The sequence below is a fragment of the Suncus etruscus genome, chromosome 2, assembly GCF_024139225.1.
Source record: "Suncus etruscus isolate mSunEtr1 chromosome 2, mSunEtr1.pri.cur, whole genome shotgun sequence".
Taxonomy (NCBI): Eukaryota; Metazoa; Chordata; class Mammalia; order Eulipotyphla; family Soricidae; genus Suncus; species Suncus etruscus.
Window position 1 is genome coordinate 111,219,443 of NC_064849.1, and position 17,348 is coordinate 111,236,790.

At 35.9% G+C, this 17,348-nt stretch overlaps 1 protein-coding gene and 1 non-coding gene across 2 annotated transcripts in view; both read left to right on the top strand.

Moving 5' to 3' along the window:
* The window catches only part of ITGA1 (integrin subunit alpha 1), a 162,589-nt gene that overhangs the window by 26,336 nt on the left and 118,905 nt on the right, over positions 1-17,348 (top strand). The window lies entirely within an intron of this gene.
* LOC126002369 (U6 spliceosomal RNA) lies at positions 1,380-1,486 on the top strand. The gene has a single exon (XR_007493096.1). It is a non-coding gene; the product is annotated as a U6 spliceosomal RNA (small nuclear RNA).

The following is a 17,348-nucleotide window of genomic DNA, read 5'->3' on the forward strand; positions in this document are numbered from 1 at the left end:
TTAATTTCTTCGGATACAGAAGTATCTTTTTGTTTAGATAAGATGACTTTATTTTTGTTTGTTGATTGGTTGGTTTGGTTTGGTTTGGTTTAGTTTGTTTGGAGGCTATACCTAGTGGTGCTCACAAGTTACTCCTACGTCTACATTTATGTAACACTTCTGGAGGTAATGAGGGACCATGATACCAGGGGTCCAACTGGTTGCCATGTACAAGACCACCATGTGGCACACTACCAACTCTACTAATATAGGCCCTGTTCTCTTAAGGTGCTTCTAGATTAACTACTATGAGGTGGGGCCTGAGCATGTATCACCTTGAAATTTTTACTACTCCCATGTTCTTCCGAAAAAAGAGAGTGACTTGAAAACATAGTAATAATCATATACGAGGTGGGGCCTGAGCATGTATCACCTTGAAATTTTTACTACTCCCAGGTTCTTCCGAAAAAAGAGAGTGACTTGAAAACATAGTAATAATCATATCTATCTAAGGAACCTACCCAAATTCCAAAGTATGGAGTTTTGAGACCGGACTGCATCCAACAGGGACAGAGCTTTGAGCTGAGCAGTCCCTGAGATCTCTGGAGGATGTGCTCCCTAAACTTTACCCTCTATCTTCATTTGGTGATCAACTGTACCTTTAATCATATACTTTAACAAAAAATGTGTAAAAAATAGATAACATCATCTTGGGACTCAATAAATATTTATGAATAATGAACACATTTTTTAATCTGAAATTAAATTAATTCTGTGTCTTTATAGAAAGGATGCTTTTTAATGATGACTACGCACAGTTGGACAATCAAAGTTGGGACAATACCATGGAGTGTTTATTTCTAGTAACCTATACTAACTGCTTCTAAACCATTAGTAATATTTATGAATCATAAAGTAATATCTCTTTCCTTTCATTCTCATATACTGATGCTAGAAAGTTTTTTTTTGTTTGTTTGTTTTTTTTGTTTGTTTTTTGGGCCACACCCGGCGGTGCTCAGGGGTTACTCCTGGCTGTCTGCTCAGAAATAGCTCCTGGCAGGCACAGGGGACCATATGGGACACCAGGATTCGAACCAACCACCTTTGGTCCTGGATCGGCTGCTTGCAAGGCAAACACCACTGTGCTATCTCTCTGGGCCCGCTAGAAAGTATTTTTCTTAGGAAGGATAGGTAAGCTGGGTGCCACTGAACAAATTGGTGTATGTGAGTCCATTAAGAGCTTACTCACGGGCTGAATTTTCAGTAGGTCCGCTTAAGGTAATTGTGAGATGAGAAACCTAGTTATAGAGAGAACCATGTGGCCATGACCAAAGGAACAGCTCTCTTGTCTGGAAGGCACATCTTCTCTTGAAGTCTAAAAGGTATAAGAAAGTAAAAGAGTATTCACTTTGGCAGCACATATGCTAAAATTGTAATGATACAAAGAAAATTAACGTGGCTCCTGTGCAATTTTGACATACAAATGGATGAAGTGTTCCATATTTAAAAAAAAAGAAATGGAAAGAATGGCTCTCTTCCTATATTTGGTAGTTCTATAAATGATATATTTATCACTTTCAGGCCTTCTTACTTTCTTCTGAATTAGGAGAAAATAACAGTAGTAAAATTCTGTCTGCATTTTGACTGCATTGGATATAGGATTTCTCCCAAGCATTATTTTCCAAGTGGTATAACCTAACTGGTGGACAGTTTTGACTTGACAGAATTGGCACCCTAAGTGGAAGAGAGAGAAATAAAACATTGGAGTGATAAACTTGTATTAAATTGGAATCAAGTTAGAATAGTTTAAACCCTCTCAAGCCCAATATATTCTAAAGCGTTAACAGCTATCCTCTAAGAAAACATATCTGAGGAATTTTTCCATTAAATATTTAGTCTCGTTTAAACCTAATAAGATGCAAAACTTTTCCTCCTTATTTGGATTTAATACTTTTTGTAAGACATAGTTTAACATATCAGATTTTTAGAAGTACAAGGAATGAAATGGAAAGTGTTTCAGAATAGAGACATCTAAACTTGGATTATTTGACTAAATAATTTTGTGAAACTCCTGTATATAGCAGGGCTAGTAGAATATTGAAGTGGAGGGGATTAAAGTATAAACCTTTGGTAAAATTTCTCATGTAGTAGGTGCGTAATAAATATTAAATCTGTGGCCTTGGGTGAATCTGGTGAATAGTTCTATTACTTTAAAACTTCATGTTTAAGTAAATATATAAAATAACTTATGTTTTAAAGTTTTTATGACATAATTATTTTCTTCCCCAAAAAACCTAAAATGGCTTGAGAAGATGGATCTCATCCTGGAATAAAATAGAAATTTATTGATACATAGAATTGTTCTTTAGGAACAATTAAAAACAATCTATGGCTCAAAGATTAAAAACTCTGTATTTAGAATAACATTTTCAATCTGACAGAAACTTACCCTATTTATTCCCTTTCATATGTTTAAGTATAAGAGTATAAATGGGCAGACTGATAAAATTAGAAAAATACATAAAAGTGATCTTTGAATGTGCATATTTTTTCCACAAATAAATGTTTATTCAGTCTAGAAACAAGAAACATCGGTAACCCTTTGGATTGTATACAACTTAAATTATAAGAGAAATTTTCTGGAAAACTTAGTATTCAAAATATTAAGGCAAACTACACTCAATAGAACTCTTTTTTTTTTTTTTTTTTTTAGGAGCCAGGCTGTTTGCTGTTTTTCCTTAAGCAATCTTTTTTTTAGATTAGTATGCACAATTTTATATAACTAAATTGAATCACCCAGAGAAAATAAACATAGTTTAAGAATCTCACAGCCATTCAAAACTTAATGTAACAAATAGCAAAAAACACCAACAAACATATTCAAGAATGGAAATTGAAACTAAACAAAAACAAAAGTGCAGTTCCAGATGGTTTTACAACTGGTTTCTTAAAGGTTTAGAGTCAAAGGAGCACTGTAAAAACAGTGTTTGAGTGGCAATTATCATTTGCATAGGTCCACCAAAGTATGGGGGACATGGAAAGGAAAAACATTGACCTAAATACAAGGAGACCTTACCCCTGAAGTTTCCTGACATAAGTACAATTCTAGGCTTCAGGCAAACTAGTTTGTCCAATCCAGGTCATTGTCTGTAGTGCCAATACACTTTTATTTTTCACACAGTCTCTGTTGTTGGTATCATGTTTCTGTATTGAAAATCCTGGAGTCTGTATATCCTACATTGAAGTCAGGATGGTGCATAGCATCATCTAATTTCAACTAACAATTAAAGGGCAATGCAGAAAGCCCTGTCCAGTACGCAGGTCATTGTTATTGTTTAAATCTTCTCAGTGTTAAGAGAAGACTCTTTTGAGTAAATCGATGTCAGAGCAGTAGTAGGGTCTTTCCTGGTAGAGGATTGCTTCCAGATGATGTCATAGACAACTTTGGATGTTTAATAGATGGCTTTCCTGGTTCAGGGGTGAATGGAAAATGCCCAAAACTCTGAGGCCTGTGCCAGGTCATCATGTCAATGTCCAGGGTGTAAGGTCCCATTGAATATGTAAATTTTTGTGTGCACACTTTAAACAGTTGATTCAGCTTTTGTTTGTTTTTGTTTTGGGTGCCACACCCAGCCGTGCGCAGGTTTTACGCCTGTCTCTGCACTCAGAAATCACTCTTGGCAGGCTCGGGGAACATATGGGATACCGAGGATCGAACCAAGTTGGCCATATAAAAGGCAATTGTCTTCCCTGCTATGCTATCACTCTGGCCCCATTTGATCCACCTTTATAACAGGCCCACAACCCCCCCCACAACCTTTATTCTGTAAGGTGGCAGAGATAAAGCTTTTGTGGCTTTGCAGTCCATAGTCTCAGTAGGGAGCACTTTGCTTTGCAATTATAACACAAATATAGTCACTGGCCAAATAAACTAAAGCACAGACTCTGTTCCAATAAAACTTTATTTAGAAAAAAAATTCTGGTGAATGATACTGAATCCATAGGATATAGTTTTTAGAACTGACATACAACATAGACTACATTTACAACTTAGGCCTAATTAATATTACTTGTCTTAGAAAATATGTACAATATAAGCTCATAACTTATGACCCCAAAATTGTCTAAACATAACCTTATTAGACACATCTAATTTTTCTGGCATCATGACTTGGTTGCATTTTCAAGAATGAATGTGGTTCTCACTTGACATTCACTTGAGAAGCCAAGCTAAGCCATGCAGTCAGACAGCATTTTACCAGTACTTTTGAAGAACAGGATTTCCTTCTACTGCACAAGAATATTTTGTGACTTTCTGGGGAAGTACTTTCAAAGATAGCTTACCTAATGTCATCTGAGCCATTGTGTTCTAGGGAATTTCCTGTAGAACTGAAACTAGTTTGACTTAGACCTCAGTTTTTTTTAATAACTTTTCCATATATTCACCTTAAACAATGCCTTTGAAGCAGGTTTTTGTCTCCAGGAAGACATTAAATGTAAAGAAATGCCAAGACAAGGAATTTTGAGACTTAGAAAAGGCTAGTGCCTTCTTTTTTGACATAATAACTGAGAAGCCAACTCAGTTTTCAGTATGTTAACAAATCATTTAGGTTTAACATTAGAAGGGTATTTAATTTCTATTTTGAGATTTAAATTCTAATTTTATAAAATTGAATTCTATTGTATTTTGAAACTATTTAGGAATCAGAAGCTCTTAGTGATAGTAATTATAAGGTAAACATGACAGATTGATAAGACATTTATACTGGAAAGTTTGTGGTTTACAAATAACTTGATTTTCCCCTGTGTTTCAAAATAGTATGGGTTGGATGACCTCAGTTTATCTTGTACTGTGCATTGGGAACACTAATTCTGAGGTAACACAACAAAAGTTAAAGAGAAATGAGAGTGAGAAGCGATTTGATAGAACACTCTTTCTTTACCATCTTGGCTGGAAGTGATACATAATCCCTTCTGCTCCTCATTCACTAAGTTGAACCAGCCTACATGAAAATTTAGCATTTAACTATGAGGCTTGGAAAGGTAGAGAAACACATGGAAATTCAGTGATAATTGGGAGTCCTGACTACCAAAAGGAAAACAGTTTAAAAATTGGTTTCCTATGCTGACACACCAACCAATCACATGAGGTCTAAAGAGAAGCTTACAATATTACCTCAGTTTTTATTTGGTGGGTTTATTTTATATACATGCCAAAAGTAAGTTAGAAAATTTCCGCCTATTTTCCTATTTTTGAACAGTTTATTCTGTTTAAATTCTCTCTGCCCTTAAGTGAACATAGAAATCTTTGTCTAAATATATAACTCTTGAATAAAGAGATAAGGTGCCTGTCTTGCAAGTGGCCACTCTTGTTAAATTCAAGGTACTATGTATGGTTGCCTAAATATCACCAGCAGTAAACCTGAACACCACCAGGTATAAGCCCAGAACACCCCCCCCCCCTCAAATATATAATCCTGGGACCAGAGAGATAGTAGTTTGGAAAGGGCAGTTAACTTGCATGTGGTCAAATCTTTTGATCCCTTACATCTTACATGGTCTCCCAAGCCCTTCAGGAATGATCCCTGAATGCAGAGCCAGGAGTAAGGTCTGAGAACAATAGGTGTGTCCCCTCAAACCAAAAAGAAATATATATTTCTTAACATCTGTATCAATTTTATTCCTACCATATTAGACACATATCTTTGTTTTAACAACTCATTTTCAGTATGTCTGCCTTATTTTTCTGTTACAATCACTACTAGAAAACAATTATGTAACGTATTAATGTATGCTTAATAAAAAGGTGTTAGATAAAGGCAAGTTTGTACCAGTGAACATGAATACATTCAAATTTTAGAGATCTTATTGTTTAGGATATTAGTTTAAATCACATTTCTCAAGGATATCCATATTAATATATAATTTGAACATATTTATATGTTCTAAATTTTTAGACTATTGTTGGGCCCAGGAATTTATATTAACTAAACTTTTCTCTTGGGCTTTATGTACTTAGGCTGTTTTATTTTCTCTATTCAGAATGAAAATGAACTTGGTAAAACCTATAAAGGAAAATGAATAAACTATTTCTTTCAGAATATGTTGCTGTAAGTAAATTAGTTCAAATATAATTTGTAAATAAGACAATGCTGTAATTTTATTTTGCTACTGACTATAATTTAGTTGGACACAGCACTGTTATTTTAAGCTATAAAGCACTAGTATCTGAATTCCATGTACACAAAGAACTGGACATAACAGATGTGTACAATAGGTCACATGTTACTTCTGGAAGTCTTATTTCTCATTTAATTTTACTGTTTGCATGTTTGAAGGGGTTTGTTACACTGTCACAACAAATTCAGTTCATTTTCCATTTTTCTTCAAACTTAGCATCATCACTATTTTTATGTTCTCTGAAACCCTATATTTACTGAAACCCTATATTTAGTACAGTGTTTTGTTTTAAGATCTTAATATGCCTATTAAATCAAGCTAGAATTTTTACTAGAGTTGTTATTGGCTGTTCATGTTTTAGTTAAAATATTGTGGAGGTTTTGAGTAAGCGTCCCTAATCTATGTAAGATTTATTACTTTATATAAGGTTGCTTTTTAGGAATCACTGTCACCGTATAACACAATTGTTTTTATTCTTACAAGGTGAAGTACATTTCTGTTATAAAATAGAAGGTCACTGATTTGGGAACTTATAATGTTGCAGTTGTTTTCTGACCCTTTTCCCCCTTTATAATTAGTGTGCTTTTGGGTTCCCAAATGGTGTTCACATGCAGAATCTCATATCTGTATCAGAATAATAACCAATGATCATTAATAGTATTTCTGTTTCACAAGCAGCACTGCCTCCCTGGGTCTCTCCATTAAGCCTGGGGCCTGCATATCTGAGTACCACTGATAGTGGTCTTAAGGGCCTGCTATGCAAGCTCTGTGTGTGAGTTTCCTTCAGAAAATTAAAAAAAATAAATGGACAAAAAAGGAAGTTCTCTCTATGGGAATAAAGGAGAAAATGGTACCAAGACTCCAATCAAAAGTCTGGCCTTCCAGATGCGTGCTTCTGTCTGCAAGACAGCCAAGGATGAGAGAAATGTGTTCCCTGAAGTATATTGATGGCAAAGGTCTGCCTGTCTATAATTGTTTTATTCAAATAGGCATATGTTGGGTATCTCTGAAGAAACAGATAAAATGAAACACAATCCTCTTCCAGCTGGCTTCTACCCCTGCCCCTCTGATTAAGCAGGAACCTTTTTTCAGCCTGAGTGGGCGCCAAGCAATTTGCCCAATCCCAGAAAGGCAAGAGCACTGCTAGTTTCCTAGAAAAGCTGGCAGCCAACTGTCCTGGCTGCACTGCATAGAGCCGTGGGACACTTGTGTGGCTCTTGGCCAAGAAACCTCTGTTGCCAACTGGAATCTGTCACTTGACTCAGCTCCCTCATCTGTCCCTATTCTAGCCTCTACTGCTGACATTGTCTTGCTTAGTGGAAACACAGCTGTAGTAGAGAAGGCCTTCTTGCCCTTCCTCTGGCTGCTCTTCCTCTGTGCCTGAGCTGCAGTACAATCTGGGATTCTTAGTGAAGAAGGCACATCATTACTCCATATACTTCATAATGAACAATAAGAGACAAGCAAGTCAAGTAAGAGCAAGGAAATATTTTTCCCTTCTGAGTTCTATCTACAAACTAGCCATGGAATTCTAAACTAGTATTTCAATGACGTTGGGCTCAGAGTAACCATTTAAGGATATTGTCTAATTAGAAGGCCTAAGGAAGTCCTTTTTCAATACTCATCTTCTAGATTTCTCAAGGGAAATTCTGGGATTTGTTATTTGTGTGCTCAAAAGCAGACCTCCAAAAGCCAGTGATGTTCAATTTTGGTTGAGTGGAGAGGTCTCTGAGGTCTCTCTATTCTGTCTCTGACTTTCCTGAAACTCTTCTGAATCTTAGATAAGCCTCAGAGCTACAGATTGAATAATCAAAATTGCAGCAACTGATTTAGATGAAATATTTAAACATTTTGTTTTATTATTTTATTTTATTTTATTTTATTGTTGTCTTGGAAGCCACACACTCAGTAGAACCCAAGGTTAATTCCTGCCTCTCTGCTCAACAATTGCTCCTAGCAGTGCTCAGCAGGATCATAAGGAATGCTGGGATTAAACTTGGGTCTGCCACAAGTTAGGCAAATGCCCTGCCTGCTGTATTATTGCTCTGGCTCCATTAGCATTTTAAATTAATGAGAAAACTTTTAAATCTGTAGAAGTTCCAACACTAATTAAAATAGAGATATTAATAAAAGTTGTTTGCAATCTATTCAAATTACTTTGGAGAAACAAAATATTGAACATAGTTATTTCAAAATTAAAAAGTTGATATGTTACTTATTATGCTATTACTTTCAGTCCTTGATTACAAGACATTTGTCACATTTGAATGTAGGTATTTGTATTGGATAATAGTGAAGGCTATCAGATTTCCTCTGGTACTACTCTTTTTTAAAGGTCACTTCACTCTTCAGTTCTTTTCTAGTTGTACTTTTGTTCCCATGATTCTACTTAGGCAGAACCCACAATCAGTTAAATGTTTATTTGCTTGGTCAATGTTTAGCCTGTGGCTGTACATTTAGAGATCCCAGTGGATCCTGAGAAATCAGCACAGAGAGACAGGAAATAAAGGCAAAGAGAGAAATCATTGAAAAGTAGGAGAAAACAAAAGGGAGGGAGGGAAAATTAAAAATGGCTTTATTCTATTTACTGTCTCCTACTTTCTTATAAAATAGATTTATATTGCATATTTAGACTACAAAGAAATTGAATTCATCATCATTACTTGCCCATTTCTTTCACAAATATTCCAAATATCATTAGCATGTTCCACATTCCCCAGATAGATAATAACTGGGGATGTTTGAAGAAAATGTATTCTTAACTTCAGAGTACAGTATCTGTTTTATATTCTCATATTTAATGGTCTGGACTAATTTCAGTCAATATATTATGATGCTTTGCGTTATGGAAATAAAAACAGTCATAAATCAAATAAATTGTACATGTAAAACCATATTTGAGTTTGTACATAATTCACCAAAATTTTAACATCTCTTATTTTAGTTTTCTTTGTCTACCATTAAAAGTAAAATAATTGGGAAATTATTCTTTTTAATGAACTGATAAGTAACCTAGTAAAACATATTGTACTTTTACCCAGTGTTAATGGCAGAGAGCCCAGTTTGCAGAGTCCCAACTACACAATTCTATACTAGCTACCAAAAGGAAAATTGTTTCTCATTGTTATTATTTTAAATAGGAAAAACATGATATTAAGTTTCTTTAAAGAACAAATTGAGGGACCAGAAAGATAGGACAAGGGCTAAAGCACTTTCCTTGCAAATTGTTCAACCCCTGATCTATCCCTGATACCTGAAAGTTCCCTGAACACTACCAGGAATGATACTTGAGCATAGAGCCAGGAATAAGTCCCAAGCACTGCTGGGTGTGATCCCCACTCAGTCCAAAATATAAAATAATATTTGATAAAGGATAAAGTGGAATCTTAAATCTATTTTGTTGGGGTTGAAGATAGTACTACAGGCTGGGTTTTATTTACTGTACTTCAGAGGGACCCCTGAGCCCTACTAGGAGTGATCCCTGAACACCACCAAGTTTGGTTCAAAAAACAGGATAATAGTAGTAGTAATAATTATAATAATAAAATTATTTTTACAAATTCACATTTATATGCAATTACATTAAAATAAAAAGGTTTCTTTGGTTTGTTTGTTTGTTTTGGGGCCACACCAGCGGTGCTCAGAAGTTACTCCTGGCAAACTTGGGGCAACTCAAATCTGGGCTGGCTGCATACAAGGCAAATGCTCTACCCACTATGCTAATGTCCTCTCCCCTAAAAAGTTTAATGTTTTTAAATAATATTTTAAATAATTTTTTTTCTCTTTGGGGGCAGAAGTTAACAAAAAATGTACCATATGTATAGAGAACAGATTTAAGATATGTATATTAATACATATCTTACATACTACAAAATATGTATTTGTTTTTCTAATTGCAACTTTTACTAAAATGATTATAAAACACAATTTTGTATATTCATACTGTTCCCTCTGATGTTTGTTACTTTTGTTCTTAAATTAACAATAATTTTTAGGTCTGCATTCTTCAACTTTGGTTTTGTTTAGAATTGAGATTTATTTATAGAAGAAATATAAAAATACTTAGTTCTTACATCTTTGTAGCTTCTGAAAAACTTTGTTTAGGCTTAGTTCAAGTAATAATTAAATATGTCAGTGAAGTAATTCTTTCTTTTCAAAATAATTAAAATATTTTAATCGTGTGTGTGTGTGTGTGTGTGTGTGTGTGTGTGTGTGTGTGTGTTCTGTGTAAAGGCCACTCTTGGCAGTGCTCAAGGGTTATTCCTGGCTCAACATTGAGGAATCACTCCTGGTGGTGCTCAAGGGTAAATGAGATGACAGTGTTTGAACCCAGGTTGACTGTGTGCAAGGTCACCTATTCACTGCACTATTGCTTTGGCTCACAATGGGATATTTAATCAAATATATCAAAACTTATTTGAGTTCACAATTATAAAAAGTTGATAGGATGTGGTAATTCTTTGAGTAGTTATGAGAACTTACAAATTTAAGCATGCAGAAAATGACTTTATTTAAAAGAGCAAAAACTTAGAAATTCATTTTTTAAATATCAGTGCTATTCAAGATTTTTAATTTTGGGTATAATATTTCTGTTTAGAAATAAATGGTAAGACTTTGATTTATCACAGTTGCAGATTATCTCCACTATAAAACATGTCTTCAAAGACATATTTGGGAAGATTTTATTTGCAGAATCATATAAAGAGTTTTGAGTTTTCCAGGGACTATATTTTGGAAAATATAAGAGCATTTTTTCTTATTTTACTTAACTGATATTTGTTTGCTTTTAAATAACCTAATAGATCTCTGGAGTTCACCCAGAAAATAGTGACTTGTTGGTAAGTGTATAAAAATGAAGGAAATCTAATTCTCAGACTTCTCACAAAGCTCTTTTTATACCTTTAAAGTAGAGAAAAGCCTAGTATTTATAAAGTGCTGACACAAATTATATTACTGCTCTTTCATCATATTATGGTATAGAAGTTGCACTCAGACATGAAGGAAAAGTATGCTTCAGGGTTTGGCTGTGAAATTACTGACGTACCACAGAATCACTCAGCCTGAATCTTTCGTGCCAAGCAGGGGTATTTGCTTGTAGATGGGTGATCTGAAGCCTCATTTAGTTCTGACCTCCTTATTATACTTTCCTGAAACAAAGCTGCAATTATTCTGTAGTGATATCACTACTATTCTTCCCTTTCACTTGTACTTAAATGAATTGTTCTTATGTTGCATAATGGAATATTTCTACTTTAATTTGGACCTGGTGAACTAAGCTAGTATGAGGTCTGGGTGTTATTTTCACCCTGATTTATTTTTACCTTCTGTTGATGCTGTTAACACAATCATGAAATTCAGAAAGCAGTTTCTTTTCTTTTTTTTTTTGGTTTTTGGGCCACACCCGGCGGTGCTCAGGGGTCATTCCTGGCAGTCTGCTCAGAAATAGCTCCTGGCAGGCACAGGGGACCATATGGGACACCGGGATTCGAACCAACCACCTTTGGTCCTGGATAGGCTGCTTGCAAGGCAAACGCCGCTGTGCTATCTCTCCGGGCCCAGAAAGCAGTTTCTTACTTGAAATGTTGAACTGAAAGATATACAATAATTTTAATTAAAACATTGAAGAGTATCCCCCAAGAAGTTCCAGAATATATATCCCCAAGTATCTTAGATATCACAAATATATATATAATAATTAAATTGGAAAGGAAAGAGGTGCTTTATATTTATAAAATTGATGTGAAATTAGTCATAATTACAGTAGCTACTTGCAGATTTTGAGATCTTTTTCTAACTCATAGGTGCGATTTTAACTTTTTATGCCTCATGGCTTCATATATGAGTAAAGCTCGTTAAGGACCAGATCTGGGGCTGGAGTTATAGTGCAGCTGTAGGGCGTTTGCCTTGCACATCGCTGACCTAGAACAGACCTCTTTTGATGCCTGTCGTCCCATATGGTCTCCCAAGCCAGGAATGATTTCTGCTCATATAGCCAGAAATAACTCCTGAGTGTCACAGAGTGTGGCCCAAAAACCAAAACCAAAACCAAAACCGAAAACAAATTATCAGTTCTTTTAATTACTCATAGCACTTTATCAAGCACATGATGAGTCTTATACAAAATGAATTTTTATGCAATTGGCTCATCTGCAAAATGTACTATAACAACTAAAATATACATACAGAGAAGGCCTAGTTCCTCTTTTTCTTATACTGCCTACATATTTGGGGGAGTCTACCAAGTAGTGCCTAGAAGTGCAGGTTCCTTCCCTGTAAATATCAGCCAACCAAGCACAGGTTGTCACTTGTGAAATCCTAGTACCTTGTGCTGCTTGGTCCTGTGGTGCTGGGCATTATATAGGCTACCAGGCAGTGCCAGGAACTTCAAGAACCCTCACATAGCAATGTTCAGGAAGCATGTTGTATCCAAGCCATTGTTGGCCCTATGTAAGACACAATTTTAACCCCTGTACTATCATTGCATTTCCTCAGCTGTATTTTTAAGTTTGGTTTATTGTTTTCCACACCAGACAATACTCAGGGTTCACTCCTGGATGTTCTCAGGAGACCAGGGGATATCCAAAATTGAACTTAGTTGCAATTCAGCCCTTGGATGGGGCTGGACGGTGATGGGCTGGAGAGGCCTTTCTCCTCCTCCAGCTCAGGCCACGCATCTGCAAGCCCTTCCAGCCAGCGTTTCTGAGGGTGGCAGTGAGGAAGATTCACAGGCAGTCAGGCTTCAGGAGATATCAGCTTTATTCAGTGGAAGAAGGCCAAAGAATGCATCCCAGAATGACCCCCCCCCTTCCTCAGACCCTTGCTTTTATACACAAGAATCAGGTACCACCCTAAGGTGGAAGCAGAATACCAAGTAAGGAATAATCCAATATACTATCACCAGGTCATACCCTAGGGTGGGGCACAATTATTGATTAGGATAAGATCAGTAACCCAACAGAACTTCACCTATAATATGCAAAGACTACTCAGCTTTCCTCCTCTCAATTTCATTCTCCTCCATTATAGCCCACTTCCTTGCAGAAATTACCCTTGAGTTAGTTATTTCATCACATTTCCCACAGGGACAACATGAATTTAGAACATCCTGAGCTAAGACCAGAGTTGTTGAGTCTTATGGCTTCCTTTAGAAATACTCAACAGTAGCCAAACTTGGTTCAGTTCCCAGTACCTCATATGGTTTATAGACCACCAGAGTGATCGCTGAGCATAGAGCCAACAGTAAACATCTCAGGTTATTGCCCAGAAACAACCCAAAAAGAACAGAAACTTCTGAAATCCTTGAAGTGTGAAAGTGCTGCAGACGTCTTGCATCCCTAAGCAAAACCTTAGTGGGGTCAGAAAATCCTCACTGGAAGAGAGAGGGTACATGAAGTGGACAAATATGAAATATGAAATAATGATACCACACACAGTATGTGTGGGGTCAACACATTTCTGGCAGGAGTGTGACAAATTTAATCTTCAAGCAAGGGAGTATATAAAGGGAAAAAGACACAGTCATAACATGAAAGGAAGGCAATGTACATTGTTTGATTTTAGAACAAATATACATAGCTTTAGGTGCTTTGTAACCTTAGAATAGAATAGGTTTCAGTTAGGAGTGAGGATAAAAGGAAGGCTAATTTCTTACATATAAAACAAGTTCCTGGCCCTAGGTGTCATTACTGATATAAATTAAGGGATAGCAGGAATCCTGGTTTACTCCTGATAACAAATATTCTTGACCTGAGGGAAATAGTATTCTAGCTAGGGCTAAGACCCACTTCCTATATCTGGTAATAGAAAAAGAGATAACACTAAATAAAGGGGTACAGAATTATACCTAGTAAAATAGCCTAATTCTACACTGACCAAACCTATTTGTAAACAGGTATTCAAAGTGACCAGGAAAGTCTCTGAGGCAGAAATAATTCTGAGGCAGGGAGAGAGACCATTGTCTTGAAGATGCTATGTTTTGACTTGGCTGACAGAAAGAAAGGTAGCTGGCTGGACTTTGAGTTGCAAATATACTAAACCAGCAGGGAACTTTTAGCAGTTTTCTTTGGTACTGAAATTTCTTTATGACTGCAGGATAACTAGGCCGAATTTCTATAGTATAGCAGAAACGAATTAAAGGGAAATGTTAAGTCACTACCATGTAAGAAGTATGACAGAAATATCACCAGTGATCCACGCAGGGGTTTGACTTCTCCAATGGGCCTTCTGGCAGAGATATTTCTTGGGAGGAAAATTAGGCACTGCACTAGGAAAGCCAAAAGCCACATCTGGTGCATGCTTCCCTAATAAATTGAGTCATGCATGCTGCATGCCTCTACATGAAAGTGCCAAAAGAAGATAGTTTATGACTACTGATGAAATGAAAGATTATAAGGACAAAATAAGGGGCCGGAGTGGTAGCACAGCAGTAGGGCTTTACACGAGAATGACCCAGAACAGACCCAAATTTCTAACATTAGCTTATTACTTATAATAGATACATGCCTTGCATGTGGCCAGTCTGAATTAGATCCCTGGAATTCCATGTGGTTCTCCGAGCACTGCCAGGATTAATTTCTAAGTGCAGAGTCAGGAGTGACTTTTGAGCATTGCTGAGTGTGGCTGAAAAACAAACAAGCAAACACATAAACAAAAAATGGATACAAGATATTTCAAGGAGGGGACAGAGAGATAGCACAGTGGTAGGACGTTTGCTTGCAGGCAGCCAACCATGCTAGGTTCAATTCCCGGCATCCCATATGGTCGCTTGAGCCTACCAGGAGAGATTTCTGAGTGCAGAGCCAGGAGTAACCCCTGAACACTGCTGGAAATGACCCCAAAACAACACAAAACAGAATATTTCAGGGAACAGAAAATATTAAAGGGTGGCAATAAGTTGAGATTCATGGACAGGAGTGATAATGAGGCAAATAGGATGGCATTTGACCTTATTTTAATGAGTATAAAATGTAGAATACAGGATCCAGAGGTATCGTAAAGTTGATAGAGCACTTGTCTTGTACACTTGGACAAGGCAGTGTAGAACCCACAGGGTTTGATCTCCATTATCTCAGATGGTCTCCCAAGCCCTGCTAGAAGTGATTCCTGAAATAGAAGTAAATTTTGAGCTTCACAAAGTCTGTTCCCCCAAAAGAAAAATAAAACTCAAAATAAAATAATTTTGTAATGGAGCTAAATGTATAGGTATTCCAAGAGTTATACAAGAATAAAACATATGATAAAACATTATAGCAGATATGTGTTTTTTAAAAATATACTTCTACCATAGAAAGGAAGTAATTGCTCTTTATACAGTTATGTGTGTATGTGTTCTTATGTAATAAATCCTTCTGAGAATGTGGTTTTAGAAACCATCTTCAGGGATCTCAAACTCATGGTCCGTGGGCTGTTTGCGGTCCTCCGTACAATATTTTGTGGCCCTACCCTAGAGGAATCTTTTTTGGTTTTGTTTTGTTTTAGTTGTTTGGGTCACACACCCCCAATGTTCAAGGCTTACTACTGACTTTGCACTCAAGGATCATCCCGACTTTGCCTCCTGTGGCCCCCAGGTAAATTGAGTTTGAGACCCCTGCTATGTCATCAGCTCTTTGTAATTATTATGTATTCAACTTTGTTAATTTATACCCTTTAAAATGCAGAGAATAATTTAAGAGCATGAATACATAAAATAGTGAAAAACAGTAAGTCAGAAATCACTAAACTTGTAATACTTGAGAGAAATTGTCAAATAGTCAGAATCGTGTTCTATTCTGTTTAGCATTTTTGATGGTTTCAGAACTACTTGACATGTTATTCCATTATAAAGATGTTTATATTCTCATAAGTAGATATTCAATCTATCTCCAGCATGCTTGACAAAACTAAATGACTCATTTCCTATTATCTTCTCAGAGTACCTACCGTTGTGAGATAAAGATTGCCAGGAAAGTCACAATACTTGACATCCATATTTCATACTTAAACTTTCTTACATAAACTTTCTGTTCCATTGTCAGGATTGTCTACAGTTTTCTAGTTTGCTAGATAATTGTCTAGTAATTATCAACCGAAAACAACAGCATTACTCTATAATATGACATGAGAAATAAAACTGGACAGGCACTGATGAAAAGGAAACTAATAGATAGTATAATAGTCAGTAACTTGTTTTGGCAGCATATTTGGTTAAACAATAATAGAATTAATATAGTTTTCTAAATTTGGAGCTTCTGTGATTTTACAAGTTAATCCTCAGTGACATGTATCGGACTCAGAATGAGATGACAATTCCCATAGCAAATCTACTTTGCTTATGTCTCCACCAGATATATATATTTTGTCTACCTCTGATTTATCATACTCCTTTATCTTTAACACATCTTGCATCTTCTTCTTGCATCTTGCATCTTCTTTTTATGAGCTACATAATAATCTCATCCACAATGTCAGTGAATGTCAAAAAGTGTAAAAAATTGAAAATGAGACCATTCATTAATTATTTTATTTTGTGTCCTTCTCAAGTTGATGAAACTAGAATAGCTTTGAGTTTGTTCTTGTTTTTTTATATAAAAGATTATCAAATGATGAAATTAAAAATAATTAAGGAAATTATATTGCATCAGCACATCTTCAAACATTTTATGAAGAAAAGAATAAACTTTACTTTGGTTACAAAATACTTAAAGAAAGTTAAAAGGAATAACGTAAACAGAAATATGCCAAATACCCACTTTGTGAAATCTAAACATTACCCCTTAACTGTTTATTTTACATAAAAGTAAATGCCATTAGAAGTTTTAAGAAATCCCCATAATTTTTAAATCCATTTCTCACTTGGGTTAATTTTGAACTGAATCTGGGTTGAACACAGCTGAGAAATGAAATTTCTACTACTGACCTCTAGAAAAAGTTGACATATTCTGTGACATCACCACCTTAGAGTCTGACATTAGAGAAACAAAGCAAAGCCTTTATGATTTTTTTTTTCTGTAGGCCACCTCACTCCCAAGCACGGTAAATAGTTTCTCCTTCCAAAGTCATCAGTTAAATGTGAGAAGAGTTATAGGTAAAATACGGAATGCATAGAGTGTCACGCCCTCTACAAAGAAGGAACCATTAGAAGTGGAACATAGGCACTTTCTCGAAAACACTCATAAAAACAAAACACATTTCAACCTCCTTTTCTGTGGGGA